The 18,618-nt window shown below is 44.9% G+C and overlaps 1 protein-coding gene across 2 annotated transcripts in view; it reads right to left on the bottom strand.

Annotated features, from left to right (window-relative positions):
* LOC142677628 (transcription factor ETV7-like) overlaps nt 1–18,618 on the bottom strand; it is a 112,375-nt gene that overhangs the window by 75,226 nt on the left and 18,531 nt on the right. For both annotated transcript variants that reach the window (XM_075847245.1, XM_075847246.1), the window contains exons 2-3: nt 17,781–17,898; nt 5,397–5,561 (exon numbers count right to left, since the gene is read on the bottom strand). The gene's annotated coding sequence lies outside the window, so the exon portion shown is untranslated. The remainder of the gene's footprint in view (nt 1–5,396; nt 5,562–17,780; nt 17,899–18,618) is intronic.

Genomic DNA, 18,618 nt, shown 5'->3' with positions numbered 1-18,618 from the left:
TTCAGATACTCATCCTCAGGGGTCCGTATCTTGGTAACTCTGGCCTCATCACCAGCGATATTAGTATTTCAACAGCGGATATTCCGCTGTGCGTCACGGGAAGATGCACGTATCGATGTCAACGGCATACTCCATAGCAGGCGCTAGGTTACTATAAACGCTAAACTCCACCCATCGTGTACGGCGGCAAAACATGAATTGACCAATCACAACACCCTCTCGATTCGTGACACCTGCCCATGTGACCCCCCGCCGTCAGCTGACAGCCAGGGGTCATCATCGGCCGCATCAAGCCGAACGCGCAGGCGCAGTGGAAGCCAAGGACGTGTCGCCCGGACTGCCAAACACGAGGAGGTAAGCGCTAAAAGATAATATATTGTAAGTATATCTTGCGGCACAGTGTACCACCGCAAGTGGGCAACCTCACAAAGCAACTCAAGAGAAAAAGACACATATAAGGTGGAAGAAATTGCTGAGGTCCCTATTCCTTAGAAAAACTGACAAAACGATCTCTTTGTATGTTGGCTAACAAGTATAGCCATCTCAAATAAGTAATGCACAAATGCAGATAAACACTCACCCACCCCAAGGTGAAACACCTATAGGGGGATGGTATCACACATTTTAAATAAAACATGTATAGTTAGTCTGCTCATTTAGACCTAGTGGTTGTATGCATTCCAGTCTATGGATCCACTGCGCTTCCTTCCGTAGAATCAGGTTATCCCAGTCCCCTCCTCTCTTGGGGGGTCTGACAAGTTCAATTGCTTGAAATTTTAACACTGCTGCCTGGCCTTGGTGTTTTGCATGCACGTGCTTAGATATTGGAGTGTCCCTACCATGAATAATGTCTCCAACATGCTCCCTAATACGACGACGAAATTGTCGTGCTGTTTTACCCACATAATTTAGGGGGCATGGGCATGTAATAAGGTAGACTACTCCAGCTGTCTTGCAATTAACATAGTCCCGAATATTGTATTGTTTTTGGGTGACAACACTGGTAAAGCTATTTCCTTTAAGAATGAAATCACAGGCTTTACAACCACCGCATCTAAAAGTGCCTGGTGTTTGTCTATCCAGCCATGTACCCCTAGGTGAAATGGGGTCAAAACAGCTGTGCATGACTCTGTCCCTTATATTTTTCCCTCTCCGATACGTGACAGAAGGCCTCTGTGTGATCTGATCTACTAGATCTATATCAGAACTGAGAATACGCCAATACCTATTCAGTATCTGCATAATGTCATTCTGTTTTGAGTCATAGGTGCCTATGAGTCTGGTAACTTGTTCCTCTTTCCGTTTTTTAGGGACCAGAAGACATTGCCTATCTGCATCCCTAGCTCCCTCATAGGCCTTTCTAATAACACTCTTGGGGAAACCTCTATCCTTCAATCTTGTTTTGAGTTCCTGGGCCTGGCACTCAAAATCACCCATAGAGCTACAGTTCCTACGTACTCTCATAAATTGGCCCTTCGGAATGCCACGTTTGAGGGAATAAGGATGACAGCTATTCCATTGCAAAAAACTATTTGTTGCTGTCTCTTTCCGATGTACCTTTGTGCGAATTGTACCTCCTTCCGTTTTTATGATTTTCAAGTCTAGAAAGGACTTTCCTTTGTCCCCACAGTTAAATTTGACTCTTTCTCGTGGATAAAAGATCTTAATTTATTTGCTCGTAAACTCAAATGGATTAAATTTTTCAAACATCATAATAGAAAAAAATGTATGGAACTAGGGTTGGAAGAGTCTGATATGGAAGGCCTTGCAGCCTTGGAGGGGTTATTAGAGGAATCTGGAAGAGCTCCAGGTCTAGGTCCCTTTACCAACCTAAAAATGAAGAGTAGAAAGCTGCCACCTATAGGAGATTTTACCAATGTGGATTTATTTGTGGATATGGTGGGAGATGAGATCAAAAATCTTAGTCAGGATAGTAGGGGCATGGATAACAATTTGTCCTGGTCCGAACGATTAGCTCTGACCACTCTAGAGAAAAAACAGAACATCGTGTTAAAAGCATCTGATAAGGGTGGTAACATTGTGGTCATGAGTAGGGATGATTATAAAAAAATGTGTGAGGACATATTGTTTAACCATAATTGTTACACCATTTTAAAGGATAACCCCACAGCACTATTCAAGAAGGAGTTGCTGAGCATTCTGAGTGATGCAAAGAGCAGATCCTTGATTAGTGCAGGAGAGTTTGGGTTCCTGTACCCACAATTTCCTGTTATGGCGTGTTTCTATAGCCTGCCCAAAATCCACAAAGGGTATCCTCCCTTACGTGGCAGACCCATTGTTTCAGGCATTAACAATTTAACTCAAAATGTGAGTACTTATGTTGATCAGGTGTTGCGCCCCTTTGTCTTAAGTCTTACATCATATGTACGTGACACCATGGATGTCTTGAAACAGATTGATGGTATTTCTCTGGAGAAAGATACAATCCTGGCTAGTTTGGATGTTGAGGCTTTGTATTCATCCATACCTCACAAATGCGGCTATAAAGCGATTGAGTACTATTTGGGATCAAGAGGTACACAGTTTGCTGCTCATAACCAATTTGTTTTGCAGTTATTACAGTTTGTTCTTGAAAAAAATATATTTATATTTGAAGATAAGATCTTTCATCAGCAATGTGGAACTGCAATGGGGAGTCCCGCTGCTCCCACCTATGCAAATCTATTTCTTGGCTGGTGGGAGGAGACAATTGTTTTTGGTGACAAATTTGTAAATTGGACTTCATCCGTTGGACTGTGGATTAGATATATTGATGACGTGCTTATTCTCTGGAACTCTTCAGTAGACGAGTTCCATAAGTTCGTAGCAGCCCTCAATAAAAATGATGTAGGACTTAGGTTTACATGTGAGATCAGTGAGAATGAACTGTCCTTTCTAGACTTGAAAATCATAAAAACGGAAGGAGGTACAATTCGCACAAAGGTACATCGGAAAGAGACAGCAACAAATAGTTTTTTGCAATGGAATAGCTGTCATCCTTATTCCCTCAAACGTGGCATTCCGAAGGGCCAATTTATGAGAGTACGTAGGAACTGTAGCTCTATGGGTGATTTTGAGTGCCAGGCCCAGGAACTCAAAACAAGATTGAAGGATAGAGGTTTCCCCAAGAGTGTTATTAGAAAGGCCTATGAGGGAGCTAGGGATGCAGATAGGCAATGTCTTCTGGTCCCTAAAAAACGGAAAGAGGAACAAGTTACCAGACTCATAGGCACCTATGACTCAAAACAGAATGACATTATGCAGATACTGAATAGGTATTGGCGTATTCTCAGTTCTGATATAGATCTAGTAGATCAGATCACACAGAGGCCTTCTGTCACGTATCGGAGAGGGAAAAATATAAGGGACAGAGTCATGCACAGCTGTTTTGACCCCATTTCACCTAGGGGTACATGGCTGGATAGACAAACACCAGGCACTTTTAGATGCGGTGGTTGTAAAGCCTGTGATTTCATTCTTAAAGGAAATAGCTTTACCAGTGTTGTCACCCAAAAACAATACAATATTCGGGACTATGTTAATTGCAAGACAGCTGGAGTAGTCTACCTTATTACATGCCCATGCCCCCTAAATTATGTGGGTAAAACAGCACGACAATTTCGTCGTCGTATTAGGGAGCATGTTGGAGACATTATTCATGGTAGGGACACTCCAATATCTAAGCACGTGCATGCAAAACACCAAGGCCAGGCAGCAGTGTTAAAATTTCAAGCAATTGAACTTGTCAGACCCCCCAAGAGAGGAGGGGACTGGGATAACCTGATTCTACGGAAGGAAGCGCAGTGGATCCATAGACTGGAATGCATACAACCACTAGGTCTAAATGAGCAGACTAACTATACATGTTTTATTTAAAATGTGTGATACCATCCCCCTATAGGTGTTTCACCTTGGGGTGGGTGAGTGTTTATCTGCATTTGTGCATTACTTATTTGAGATGGCTATACTTGTTAGCCAACATACAAAGAGATCGTTTTGTCAGTTTTTCTAAGGAATAGGGACCTCAGCAATTTCTTCCACCTTATATGTGTCTTTTTCTCTTGAGTTGCTTTGTGAGGTTGCCCACTTGCGGTGGTACACTGTGCCGCAAGATATACTTACAATATATTATCTTTTAGCGCTTACCTCCTCGTGTTTGGCAGTCCGGGCGACACGTCCTTGGCTTCCACTGCGCCTGCGCGTTCGGCTTGATGCGGCCGATGATGACCCCTGGCTGTCAGCTGACGGCGGGGGGTCACATGGGCAGGTGTCACGAATCGAGAGGGTGTTGTGATTGGTCAATTCATGTTTTGCCGCCGTACACGATGGGTGGAGTTTAGCGTTTATAGTAACCTAGCGCCTGCTATGGAGTATGCCGTTGACATCGATACGTGCATCTTCCCGTGACGCACAGCGGAATATCCGCTGTTGAAATACTAATATCGCTGGTGATGAGGCCAGAGTTACCAAGATACGGACCCCTGAGGATGAGTATCTGAAACGCGTAGGGTCGTTTAATGTTTAAGGAATGTGTGCATTGGGGACAATATATTGTGTGAAACCCAGCGTTAGGAGATCCGCAATTGTCGGACACCTATGCTATAATTAGGGCTTGTACTACTGTTGTGCCCTGGGTATATGCTGATTCCTACAAATATCGTTTATACACAGAGATATAGGTATCATAATAACTCAGTGTTTCCTTGTTTAATACATTTTTTAAATTTTCACGGTGGGGCTTATGTCACAGTGGTGTGTTACCCCTGTTTTTAAACTAGTTACTATTAAAGATATCTTTTTACTCAGTTGTCAATTCAGTGAACCTTATAATTAAAATTCTTTATATTGTGGGAGCACAATTAGATTCTATCTAACTATACAGTGAAACTAACATAAATTATATGATCAAATAATTTTAAAGCACGAACAATTACTGGTGGGGGGAATTTACATTGGTCAGAGCCGATTGTTTTTAGTAGAATATACATAACGATTATCATTAACATTCATAATAATTTTTTGTATCGTTGAAGATTATCATTAAAACTTTGACCAGCTTGAGCTATGAAGGGTTCTGGTAGGCGGACATGTTTCACACTATGAAGTGTACTTTTAGTCTTGGTAACATAATTACTTTAGATTGTGTATAAAGTGCACATACATAGTGCCTGCACGAGCATAGGGTGACTAATTTGGAGATTTTTTTTGTATTTCTTAACTACTTTCTCTTGCTTAAGTGGAATAAATTAAAATTATTCCATAACAGCTTATTTGATTTCTAGATAAAAATGTGAATCTCACATTAATACATAAAGGAAATTAATTATATATTGTCAAAAGCATATCTCTATTAATATTACGAATATTACGAATGTAAACAGTGAAAAGTTCTGTACCTGAACTAGGAGAACGGGCTTTAAAATCAAACTTTGTAAGAATACACAGCGCTCTTCCATTCATTACAAACTTGCTGTCATCTGTTTTCTTTAGTGAATACTCTTCCTCTGCCCATCGTAACCACTGAATAATATCATCCCTGCTCCACAGAGATGGATGTATTCCTGAAATAAAATTAGAATGGTGAGTTGTCTAGAGTTACAAAAACAGAAGGGCATACAAAGGAGGGTGGGTACAATAAAAATATGTCCACTTTCCTAGTGTAGACCCTTATTCACTATACAAACACTCTCCGGCCATGCTAAATGTCCTACATGCTGTCATCTAGAGCCTAGCTTCTCAACTCCTGGTACATGTACCCCAGAGGGTACACGCCATGTCCTCTTACTGGGGTTTTAATAGCTGCAGCACAGTGTATGATCATAGCCTTGGGAATACTTTGATGTAATTTATTTAATATTTTAAGCTTTGCTTAGTAAGATTGAGAGACCACTAGAGAATGCAGAAATGCATCTGAGATCACACTTATGCTACATGGTTCTCACAGAGCTGCAGCTCTAGAAACAGAGAAGCCAAGTCTGGCACTAAAACCACTCCCAATACTGTAACTGTGTGTCTTTACCTTTCTCTAAGGCCTCATGCACACGACCGTGTTCGGTCCGTGATATACGGTCCGCATGTCGGCCGCATGTCCCGGACCGAACACAGTGCAGGGAGTCGGGCTCCTAGCATCACACTTATCTATGACGATAGGGGTCACTGCCTGTCCGCGGAACTACTGTCCCGTACTGTAATCATGTTTTAGTGTGTGACAGTAGTTACGTGGATAGGCAGTGACACCTAGCGTCATAGATAAGTATGATGCTAGGAGCCCGGCTCCCTGTACTTTGTACGGTCCGGGACAAGCGGCCGACATGCGGACCGTATATCACGGACCGAACACGGTCGTGTGCATCAGGCCTTAGGCCTGATGCACACGACCATAAAAACTGCCGTAATTACGGGCCCATAGACTTTTATTGGCCACGGGTACCTCCCCGTATGCTTAAGGGAAGGTGCCCGTGTCTTTGAAAAAGATAGAACATGTCCTATTTCAGGCCGTAATTACGGCACGGGCAGCCCATAGAAGTCTATGGGGCTCCCGTAATTACGGGTGACTACGTGTGTGCACCCGTAATTATGGGAGTGTTGCTAGGCGACCTCAGTAAATGGTCACTGTCCAGGGTGCTGAAAGAGTTAAACGATCGGCAGTAACTGTTTCAGCACCCTGGACAGTGGCTACCGATCAGAATATAGATAAAGCTGTAAAAATAAAAATAAAAGAGACGTTCATACTTACCCAGAACTCCCTGCTTCTTCCTCCAGTCCGGCCTCGTGGGATGACGTTACAGTCCATGTGACCGCTGCAGCCAATCACAGGCCAATCACTGGCTGCAGCAGTCACATAGACTGCTGCGTCATCCAGGGAGGTCGGACTGGATGTCAGGAGAGGGACACGTCACCAAGACAACGGCCGGGTAAGTATGAATTTCTTTTACTTTTATTACGGAAAGGGCTGTCCCTTCTCTTTATCCTGCACTGATAGAGAGAAGGGCTGCCGATTAGTGCAGTGCAATTTTGCAGCCAAAAACGTGCCCGTAAATACGGGTGGAGTACGGGTGACACCGGACCCGTATTTACGGGCACGGGTCCGTAAATACTGGTGCAATGCGGGTCGAATACGTGTGACCAAGGACCCGTATTTACGCCAGTATTTACGGGTGGACAAAAATATGGTCGTGTGCATGAGGCCTTACTCAGGCTCTCCTGTTAGGCACAGGCTGAGATTAAGAACCTATGGCCCTCCTCCACCCCCTCTCCTCTTCTTAGACTTCTATGGGCAGAAGTTGTAGCCTGATCCCCCAGTGAAGCCGAAAATCGACGGATATTAGCAGTGGATTAAAAGTGAGAGATTGGTTTTAAGAGGCTGGACGAAGAGAAAAGTTGGTGTAGGTGGAGAAAGAGGCATTTTGCTATAAAAGATATCTAAGGCTATGTTCACATCTGCATTGTGACATTCTGTAATGCCAGAAGCAATGTTTCCGTTGCAAAACGGAAACCGCCAGCGGCCGACAGAACCCATTGACTTTAATGGGTTCCGCCGGCTTTCCGTCAGTGTGTCTGTGGTTTTACCAGAGACAATAGCGCAGCATGCTGATCTCCGGTGATCTCAGCCGGATCTACGACGGAGACCCCTAACAAAGCCTCCGACGCAGATGTGAACGAGGCCTTACAAAATGTATCATCACTTGTACTTGATTTATGGAAAATTTGGTGAAACATGATGGACTCTAAGTAATGGAAAACATACTAAATAAGTTTCATCCCACGAGACTGCTGCAGCCTGTAATTAGCTGCAGTGGTGGTCACATGGGTTGAAGCGTCATCCCAGGAGGCCGACCCTCTGACGTCATCCAGGCCGGCCTCCTGTGATGACGTTTCATCCATGTGTCCGCTGCTACAGCCTGTGATTGGCTGCAGCAGCGGTCATATAGGATAAAGCGTCATCCCAGGAGAAAATACGGAGCGATTATGCAAAAACAATTGACATGCTCTGGAATAAAATTCTGCACCACAGGTCCATTTCTGAGCGTTTTTTCCGCTCATTATTTGTTAAATCTCATCCACTTTGCTGCTACTGTATTCTGCTGCGTTTTTTCATTCCTCAATTCTGGACGAGAAAAAAGCAGCAATTCCGCTACGTTCGGACAAGCCCTTAGGCTGAGTTCACATGCAGTGGAAAAATTCACCCTCATATCCTGCCACAAATCCGCAGCTGAAATCACAGTGATTTTGCAGCAAAACTTTCACTTCTTAAATGGATTGTACAGTGGAATTCACCTGATACATTAAATGGACGATATCTGCGGTCATAATCCATAACGTAGGAATGTTGTGGATTTGAAAATCAACAGCATACTTGTTTTTCAGTGTTGATTTTTTTTCCAGTACATGTAAATGAGGTTTTGAACCCCTTCCCGACATCTGCCATATATATATACTGTGGAGGCCGAGAGGGAAAGTATAGAGCGGGCTCACGAGCCCGCAAATAACTTGCGTGTGTCAGCTGTATGAAACAGCCGACACTTCACTGCAACAAGAAGGATCCTGCTTCCCCCCCGTGATGCGATTGCAGGGTGTCAATGGTTGTCATGGCAGCCTGTTGGCCTAATGAAGGTCCCCAGGTCTGCCACCTTTGTGATCCTATTAAACCCTGCCTCAGGCGATATACTGAGATATACAATAGTATGGAAGTTTATCATTCAAGCGATACAACGATCGCTGGTTGAAGTCCCCTAGAGGGACTAATAATAAAAGTTAAATACATTTTTCCATATATTAATTATATTAAAAATATTAACAGTTCAAAGAAAAAAAACTTTTTCCCTTTTCCCCCAAAACATTGTAGAAAAAAATAAAATCCCATCTACACAAATTGTACAGTAAATTGAAGCGGATGCAGAGGCGTAGCTATAGGGGTCACAGCAGTCGCACTTGCGACCGGTCCCCTAAACCAGGGGGGCCCATAGTGCGCTAATGCTAATTCTATATGTGCCGTGACGCCGGAACTTCCTGGTTACTGGCAGGGCTCCTTTAGACGTGTACCATGTGACCATGACGTCACGTGAGGGGCGTTCCAACCAGTGTGGAAGAGCCGGTGTGGAAGAGCACGGAAGACTGCAGGTGAGCTGCAGAGGGGGCCGTAATGTATGTGTGTTTTATTGTGCTGTCTGTGTTTGCGGTGGAGAGAGGAGAGGGTGGGGCTTTAAATTACAGGGCCCCCCTCTCCTCTCCCCACCGCAAACTGCATGATACAAAACATTGCAACCGGGGGGTTGTGACCTACTCACCGAGGTCCCAGTTCCAACTGTATATGCGTCCTCAGATACAGTTAAATTTAATGAGAAAGCAAGGAGTTGACGGCTCCTTGCTCCAGCATTAACTGTGCCGTGAGCCACTTGCGGCTCAGCGCAGACAGGCACGATTTAGTGATGTCATCGTGCCTGTCTGGGCCGAGTCACTCATGGGGCAGCTATGGGGGCATTATAATGTGTGGGGGGCAGCTATGGGGGGCATTATACTGTATTGGGCAGTTATGAGGGGCATTATACTGTATGGCGGCATTATACTGTATGGGGGAAACTATGGGGAGCATAAATAATGTGTGGGGTCTGCAATCGGGGTATTATACTGTGTGGAGCAGCTATGAGGGCATTATACTGTGTTGGGCAGTTATGAGGGAAATTATACTTTATGGGGTCTGCAATGGGGGCATTATACTACGTAGGCAGTTATGGGGGCATTATACTGTATGGAGGCAACTATCGGGGGCATTATATTGTATGGGGGCAACTATGGGAAGCCTTATACTGTGTGGGGGCAGCTATCGGGGCTTTATACTGTGTGTGGGGCAGCTATGGGGGGCATTATACTGTATGAGGGCAGCTATGGGGGTATTATACTGTATGGGGGTAGCTATGGGGGTATTATACTGTATGGGGGCAGCTACAGGGAGCATTATACTGTATGGGGGCAGCTATGGGGAGCATTATACTGTGTGGGCCGGCTATTGGGGGCATTATATTGTGTGGGTATCGATGGGGGCTGTTGGGCAAGGCAGCTGGGCATAAGTGCATGCAGAGGTCTTGGGGTGTTGGGTAGGGTAAGGGGGCCCAAGCTGACTGTAACGTCTATGGCTGCAGACCATTTTCCTGAGAACATCAATGCTCCTGCCCTCGTGAAGAAGTTTCTCTCCGTCTCTGGCCCCAAGAAGAGGGGGCGTAAGAGGGGGGATACTGTAAGATCTATGGCCGCGGACCGTCATCCTGACAACCTCTGACGGCCGCGGCAATGGACGAGCGAGTTCCCGGCAGCAACTCCCTCCTGGGAGACGCCGGCTATTCATTCCCAACTTCTCCTCACTGACAGCTCCAATCCCTACCCTCACCAAAAAGGGCATGAATGCCAAGGTGTGGACTCCAAAAGCAGAGACCGCATTCAAGAGCTTAAAGAAGGCCTTCACGTCAGCATCAATCCTTCATCGTCCTGATGAGACCTAATTGCCACGTCAGTTCTGGTGGCCCACGCTGCCCAAAGACGTCCCAGATTTTGTCTCTTCCTGCACGGCATGTGCAGCAAATAAAGTTGCCCACTCCAGACCAGCTGGTCTGCTCCAGCCACTTCCTGTGCCCGATGCCCCCTGGCAACAAATTGCAATGGACTTTGTCACAGATCTGCCTCTCTCTGCTGGATGTAGTGTGGTCTGGGTGGTGGTGGATCGATTCTCCAAAATGGCTCAATTTGTTCCACTGACTGGTCTGCCTTCTGCTTCCCGACTGGCCGGCCTCTTCTTCCAACACATCTTCCGTCTGCACGGCATGCCTCTGCATATTGTCTCGGATCGAGAGGTTCAGTTCAACTCAAAGTTCTGGAGAGCACTCTGCGGTCTCCTCGGTGTACAGTTGGACTTCTCCTCGGCCTACCATCCCCAGTCCAATGGTCAAGTCGAGAGGGTTAATCAGATTATGGAGAACTATCTACGGCACTTTATCTCCAGGCAGCATGATGACTGGGTGCAGCTACTTCCTTGGGCTGAGTTCTCTTAATAAAAACCATACTAGTGTGTCCACCACCTCCAGCCCATTCTTCATTGTCTATGGCCAACACCCACGAATACCTCTTCCTGTTTCCACTATGTCCCAGGTGCCTGCAGCTGACTCTACTTTCAGGGACCCTCTGCAGATATGGCATCAGACCCGATCTTCTATTCTGCTGGCGGTCGACCGCATGAAGAGAAAGGCAGACACTAGAAGATGAGAACCTCCCCAGTTTCTTCCAGGTACCAAGGTCTGGCTGTCTTCCAAGAATATCCGACTAAAAGGGTGCCATCTTGCAAGTTTGCTCCCAGGTTCCTCGGACCCCTCGAGATTCTGCTGCAAATAAATCCTGTCTCTTACAAGCTTCGTCTGCCTCCCACCCTCAAGATCCCAAACTCCTTCCACATCTCCTTGCTGAAGCCTGTGGTCCTGAACCGCTACTACAGGACTCCTAGTTCCGCAGTGGCTCTTGGCGACTCGTCAGGGACATTCGCGGTGAGGGAGATCTTGGACACCAAGAGAGTAGGAGGAGGAAGAACGTTTTATTTGGTGGATTGGAGAGGATTTGATCCAGAGGAGAGGTCCTGGGAGCCAGAGGAGAACATCAATGCTCCTCCTCCCTGAAGAAGTTTCTCTCCCGCTCTGGCCCCAAGAAGAGGGGGCGTAAGAGGAGGTGTAAGAGGGGGGATACTGTAACATCTATGGCTGCGGACCATCATCCTGACTCACCCTCTGATGTCCGCGGTCATGGACGAGCGAGTAGTCCGGACACTGTCTCCCGAAGGGCGCGCACGCCCGCGCGTTCACGGCCTTAAAGGGCCAGTACGCGCACAGTTGCAGAATACTGCAATTAGCCCAGAATGCTTTGGGACTATAAAAGGGGCTCTGCCCTCTCGACCCTTGCCTGAGCATTGTTGTGTTACCTTAACCCCTTCCTGACATCCGCCGTATATATACTGTGCACGCCTGGTGGGGCTATATGGAGCGGGCTCACGGGCTTAGACCACTCCATAGAGCGAGTGTGTCGGCTGTGTGTTACACTTGCGGGTAACGAGCGGGATCCCGTTCAAGCGTGATCGCACTTGTTTAACCAGTTAAATGCCATGTTCAATAGCGAATGTGGAATTTAAATTACTAAAAAACAGTGGGGTGACCCCCTGTAACGTCCCTACGCCCCCCCCCGTTGGTTGGCACGGCACGGCTGCCTGGGAGTCTGACGAAGTCGCCCCGGGTCCGCGATCTTTGTACTCTTATAAGGGCTTCATAGGAGACTGTCAGAATCGCTAAATACTGCAATACATTAGTATTGCAGTATATCGTGCAAGTAATCTAACGATCGCTGGTTAAAGTCCCCTAGGGGGACAAGTAAAAAAAGTAAGAAACAGTCAAATAAAGTTTTTTTTAACAAATACAAAAAAAGAAATAAATTAAAAGCTCAAAAAAAAAACCCTTTTCCAATTTTCCCTTGAAGCAAAATGTAAAAAAAATAAAAAGTTAACATAACTGGTATCGACGCGTCTGTAAAAGTCTGAACTATTACAATATATCATTATTTAGTCCGCATGGTGAACCGCGTAAAAAAAATAAAAATGTAAAACCTCATATATGCTGTTTTTTGGTCACTTCTTCTCCCACAAAAAATTACATAAAAAGTGATTAAAAATTCTCACGTACCTAAACTGCAGCTCGCCCCGCAAAAAATAAGCCCTCACACGGGTAAATCGACAGAAAAATAAAAAACGTTATGGCTCTCAGAATGTGGCGAGAAAACTAAAATTTTATTTTTAACAATCAGTTTTTTCCTTGTAAAAGTAGTAAAACATAAAGAAAACTATATATATTTGGTATCACTGTAATTGTATTGACCCGCAGAATAAAGTTAACATGCCATTTTTTCCGTACGGAAAACGCCGTAAAAATAAAACCACCCAAAAGGTTGAGGAACCGCTATATTTTTCCTATTCCACCCCACAAATATTTTTTTTCTCATTTCCCACTACATTATATGGTAAAAAAAATGATGCTGTGAAAATCTACAACTCGTCCTGCAAAAAAGAAGCCCTTATACGGCAATATTGATGAAAAAATAAAACAGTTATGGCTTTTGGAAGGTCGGGAGGAAAAAACAAAAGTGAAAATCCGAAAAATGGCTGCGGAGGGAAGGGGTTAAGTTTGTCCTTGAAAATGGTCTCCTAGTGTTTTCCAGTTCCCAGTGTTACCCGTTCCTGCTGCCTGTACCCTGTGTCCTGTGCTATGGTGCCTTCAAGAGTTGGAGTCTCTATTGTGTCGCACCCCGCAGGGTGTGTGTCTACTGTCGGAACTTCATCTTAGCCTGACTCCACCGCTACTGTCTACATTGCCTCAGGTACCCTTTCTGAACTATAGACATTGCATTATGGGTCCCACACCCTGAGCCTTTAGCTACGCCGCTGGGCGGATACACATCAAATCTGCAGCGTATGAACATACCCTTATGCCTCAACTTCCTTCATCAACCGAGTATACTAGATAACAATAATGTCAGTGATGTTTTTGCCTAGGTTTTTGCTTTATTTTGCATTAACATGTGTTTTTTTGGGGGAAAAATTATAAACAAATTTTCTTGTAATTTTAATCAAAGAACGCCAAAAATACCATAGAAATTTTGATCGGTGGGTGTCCAAACACTAAGACCCCCACGATCGCTAAAATTAAGTGACAGAAGCACTCAGGTGGGTGCTCTGCCGCTTTGTTTTTAATCGGCTTTCCTCGGAAAGCTGAGCGAGTATTGCACAAACTCATAGACTTTCTATTGAGCCTGTACACCACTCCGAGGAAAGCCGAGAAAAGACAATCAGAGACGAATTGGCACAGCACTTACCCGAGTGTTTCTGCCACTTCGTTTTAGCAATCTGTGAGTCATAGTGCTCAGACCCCCACCGATCAAAACTTCTGACAAGTCTAAAAGTTTAGTTACTGTTTAAGGTAGTTTTGGTGTTCTTTGATTAAAATTACAGGAAAATATGTTTAGTATTTTTGCCCAAAAAACACATGCAAAAAAAATAATGAAGCAAAAACCATGACAAATACATCGGCTAATTGAATCGTTTCTGCAGCACAAAATATTATCGTTGTCAGCAGCACAACTTGTAAACATGGAGATGCACTGCCAATATGATGGAAATTCAAGGGGGAGAGCGATCATAGTAACTTTTTGTCAATCATTGTCCATTATTGTGATATGTGTGGCACAAACCAACACTTCCCATTACCACAAGAACATGGTGATGGCCGCATCAAGCTGTGGGGATGCTGTTCATTGGCTGGGACTGGAAAACTGGTCAGGATTGAAGTAAAGATGGATGGCAGTAAATACAGGTAAATTCTTAGGGAAAACCTGTTTGTCTGCCAGAGATTTGAGATTGGGACGAGGTTCACCTTCCAGTAGGACAAGGACCATAAACATACTGATAAAGTACACTGGAGTGGTTTAAGGGTAAACATTTAAATGTCTTAGGCCCCATTCAAACGACAGTGTTTCCCGGCCGTGTGTCGGCCGTTGAAAAAACGTCTGTCACACTCCTACAGTAGGAACATTAGACCCCAAATGGGGCTATTCACACGACCGATTTTTTGACGGGCTGGGAAAGTCTATGGGGCCGGATAATACACGGCCATCACTGGAATGTGTTCCGAGTGACGGCCGTGTCTTACGTCGCTCGCTCTCTCCTCCTCCTCCTCCTCACAGTGCGAAGCACATGTGAGGAGGAGGAGGGTATTTTTTTGCTCCCTGTAGGAGCGGAATCCCCAATCCCACGGCCACAGCTTCGGCAACGCTCCAGGAGAAGTCCCTGACTTCACTGTCCATATATGGACATAGTGATGTCAGGGACTTCTGAAGTGGAATCCCCGGAGCTGTGGCCAGTGTTTCCGCTCCAGGAGAAGTCCCTGACTTCACTGTCCATATATGGACACAGTGACATCAGGGACATCTGAAACGGAATCCCCGCCGCTGTGGCCGTTGTTTCCGCTCCAGGAGAACTCCCTGACTTCACCGTCCATATATGGACACAGTGACGTTAGGGACTTCTGAAGCGGAATCCCCGGCGCTGTGGCAGGTGTTTCCACTACAGGAGAAGTCCCTGACTTCTGTTCATATATGGACACAGTGACGTCAGGGACCTCTGAAGCGGGATCCCCGGCGCTGTGGCCAGTGTTTCCACTCCAGGAGAAGTCCCTGACTTCACTGTCCATATATGGACACAGTGACGTCAGGGACTTCTGAAGCGGAATCCCCGGCGCTTTGGCCGGTGTTTCCGCTCCAGGAGATGTCCCTGACTTTACTGTCCATATATGGACACAGTGACGTCAGGGACTTATGAAGCGAGATTCCCGGCGCTGTGGCCGGCGTTTCCGCTACAGGAGAAGTCCCTGACTTTACTGTCCATATATGGACATTGAAGTCATGGACTTCTCCTGGAACGGTGGCTCTATCTACAGAAAGGTAGGGGGTGCCATTACCAGCCAGGGGGCTGTGTGGCATTACCTACCAGGGGGCTGTGTGGCATTACCTGCAGAGGGCTGTGTGGCATTACCTACAGGGGGCTGTGTGGCATTACCTACCAGGGGGCTGTGTGGCATTACCTGCAGAGGACTGTGGGGCATTACCTACAGGGGACTGTGCGGCATTACCTACAGGGGGCTGTGTGGCATTACCTACAGGGGGCTGTGTGGCACTACCTAGAGGGGCTGTGTGGCATTACCTACAGGGGGCTGTGTGGCATTACCTACAAGGGGCTGTGTGGCATTACCTACAGGGGCAGGGGGCATTACCGACAGAGGGCAGTGTGTGGTATTATCTACAGAGGGAATTGTGTGGCAAAAAATTTACACATGAAATTCATTCGTTTTTAAAACAGACAGGGAAAAAAGTGGATGCAAAACGGGTCAAAATCTGCTGTTAAAAACAGAAACACGGCCTGGAACAAAAACAAAACGGATGAAAAACGGCTGAGAAAAACGGACCAAAACGGCCGTTTTTATCACCCGACACTCGGACCCTGTCGCGTGAATAGAGCCTTAGAATGGCCTAGTGAAAGCCCAGACCTCAATCCTATTGTGAATGTGTGGCTGAAGTAGTTGGTGAAATTTTGCCTAGAAGAATGGGCAAAAGTCCCGGTGTCTAGACGTGCTAAGCTAATAGAGACATAATCCAAGTGACTTGCATCTGTATTTGCAGCAAAATGTGGCTCCACTAAGTGTTGACTTTCATTGGATGAATACTTATGCACTTAAAAGTTCTCTATTTTTTGTCTTAATTATTGTGTCACAGTAAAAAATATTTTGCACAGTGGTAGGCATGTTGTGTAAGCCAAATGTTAAAAACCCCCCAGAAATCCCTTTTAATTCAAGGTTGTAATGAAACAAAACCAAAAAAACACCAAAAGGGTGAATACTTTCGCAGGGCACGATCAATAAAACTATATAGAAAGGCATTGGTGTGTTTATCAGTATTGACAAGTAAAGTTAACACCAATGTTCAGACAACAGTCACATTTTGGTCTTAAGGCCCTATTACACCGGCCAATATTGGCAGGTGCAACGAGCGCCGATCAACGAGACAGCTCGTTGATCGGCGCTTGTTTGCTCCTGTCGTAAGATGCTACATATGGGGATGAGCGCTCGTTACTACGATCGCTCATCCTCATACATTATTATCATGTCGGCAGCGCGTCTCCCTGTTTAAAATGATAATATTTCAGTTTTTAAAACTATACGATCAGTAGATGAACGAGTGTTTGAGCTATAAACGCTTGTCTGCCCGATATTTGCCCAGTGTAAAAGGGCCTTTACTTTGAGAATACATAACTTACTGATAAAAGACAATGACTCTGAATTCACATGTAGTGGAAATGCTGCAGATTTTCTGTGCGGTTTGGTGCATGGAAAATCTGCAATAGATAACAGATTACAGTACCAGCCATGTGGATGAAATTTTAACAAGTATCATCTACATGCTGGGCTATTATTCTGTCGGAAATTGAATTGGTGCGGATTTTAAAATCTGCAGCATGTTAATATCAGAAGCGGAATGAGCACGGATTTGTTGTGGATTTTCCCAATTGAATTCAATGGGGAAAAATAAATCCACAATTAAATCCTATTGTGGATTTTTGTGGGGAGAAACAATATTCACTGAATCCTATTAGGCAAAGTTAACCAAAAATCTTGGTTACGTACTGTAGCTAAGAAGTCGCTACAACGAAAACCCATGCCACCACTATATACACCGTTATTATAATCTATCGTATGATCCACGGCTCTTTGTATCTCATTCCACTTTTTAAGTTACATACTGTTAGGGTATGTGCACACGATGAGAGGCTTTTACGGCTGAAATGACAGGAGAAAACAGCTGCCTCGTTTCAGCCGTAAAAGCTCCTCCTCGTATTATGCGAGGCATCTGTGACGCTCGTAAATCTTGAGCTGCTCTTCATTGACTTCAATGAAGAACGGCTCAAATTACGTTGCAAAGAAGTGCCCTGCACTTCTTTGCCAAGGCAGTCAATTTACGCGTCGTCGTTTGACAGCTGTCAAACGACGACGCGTAAATTACAGGTTGTCTGCACAATACGTCGGCAAACCCATTCAAATGAATGGGCAGATGTTTGCAAACGTATTGCAGCCCTATTTTCAGGCGTAAAACGAGGCATAATACGCCTCGTTTACGTCTGAAAATAGGTTGTGTGAACCCAGCCTTAAACTTACTTAGACTTCCAGGAACTTGGCATATCACCTCTTCAGGAAAGGAACAATAGTCATGTGGATCCTGGTTGAGCTGAGGAGACAATGTAATGGTTTGTGGAATGATTGTTTTTATCTTCTCCTGCAATAATAAGACATAAATATTAACATACATACATACATACATTGCATACATAACATACATTGCAAGAAGGACTTTTTCTGTAATAAGATATTTTACCAAGTTTCTTATCTTCGCTTGTACTATCGATTTATGCAAAATCTGTGAAAATGACAGTGACCATAAAAATAACAGACAACATACTAAGTACTAGTATTAGGGCTAGCTCTAGGTTTACGTGAGCCCTTGGGCGATAAAGTCACAGTCGGCCCCCTTAGGCTGAGTCCACATGCAGGGGAAAAATTCACAGCAATCCGCAGTGAATCTACAACGATTCTGCAGCAAAATCTGCACGTATTATGTGCAGATTTTGCCATGGATTGTGCTGTGGATTTGCAGCGGATTTCACCCATTACATTAAATGGGCGAAATATGCGGCGCTACATTTAGCAGCAATGTTTAAACAGGTACACTGAACATAGTGCTCTAACATGGTATGAACAGAGCATATTTGTAACCAAGAGCTGAATTTTCATATTTGGCCTGTAGTTTAAAGGGCTGTCCAGTTTAGAAAACCCATTTTCATACACCCTATTAGAAAATTCTGAGTTAATACAGGCGGTCCCCTGTTCAAGATCCTCATTTTTTAGGCGGAGTGTGAGAGCCGTTACAAAGAACGTTTCTCTTAGAGAGTATATACAAGGTTAAACAAAGAGGCGAAAGTCAAATCTGTTTTTTCAG

The sequence above is a fragment of the Rhinoderma darwinii genome, assembly GCF_050947455.1.
Source record: "Rhinoderma darwinii isolate aRhiDar2 chromosome 2 unlocalized genomic scaffold, aRhiDar2.hap1 SUPER_2_unloc_34, whole genome shotgun sequence".
In the NCBI taxonomy this organism is placed as follows: Eukaryota; Metazoa; Chordata; class Amphibia; order Anura; family Rhinodermatidae; genus Rhinoderma; species Rhinoderma darwinii.
The sequence above is the reverse complement of the archived record's forward strand: the minus strand, read 5'-3'. Positions and strand labels throughout refer to the sequence as shown.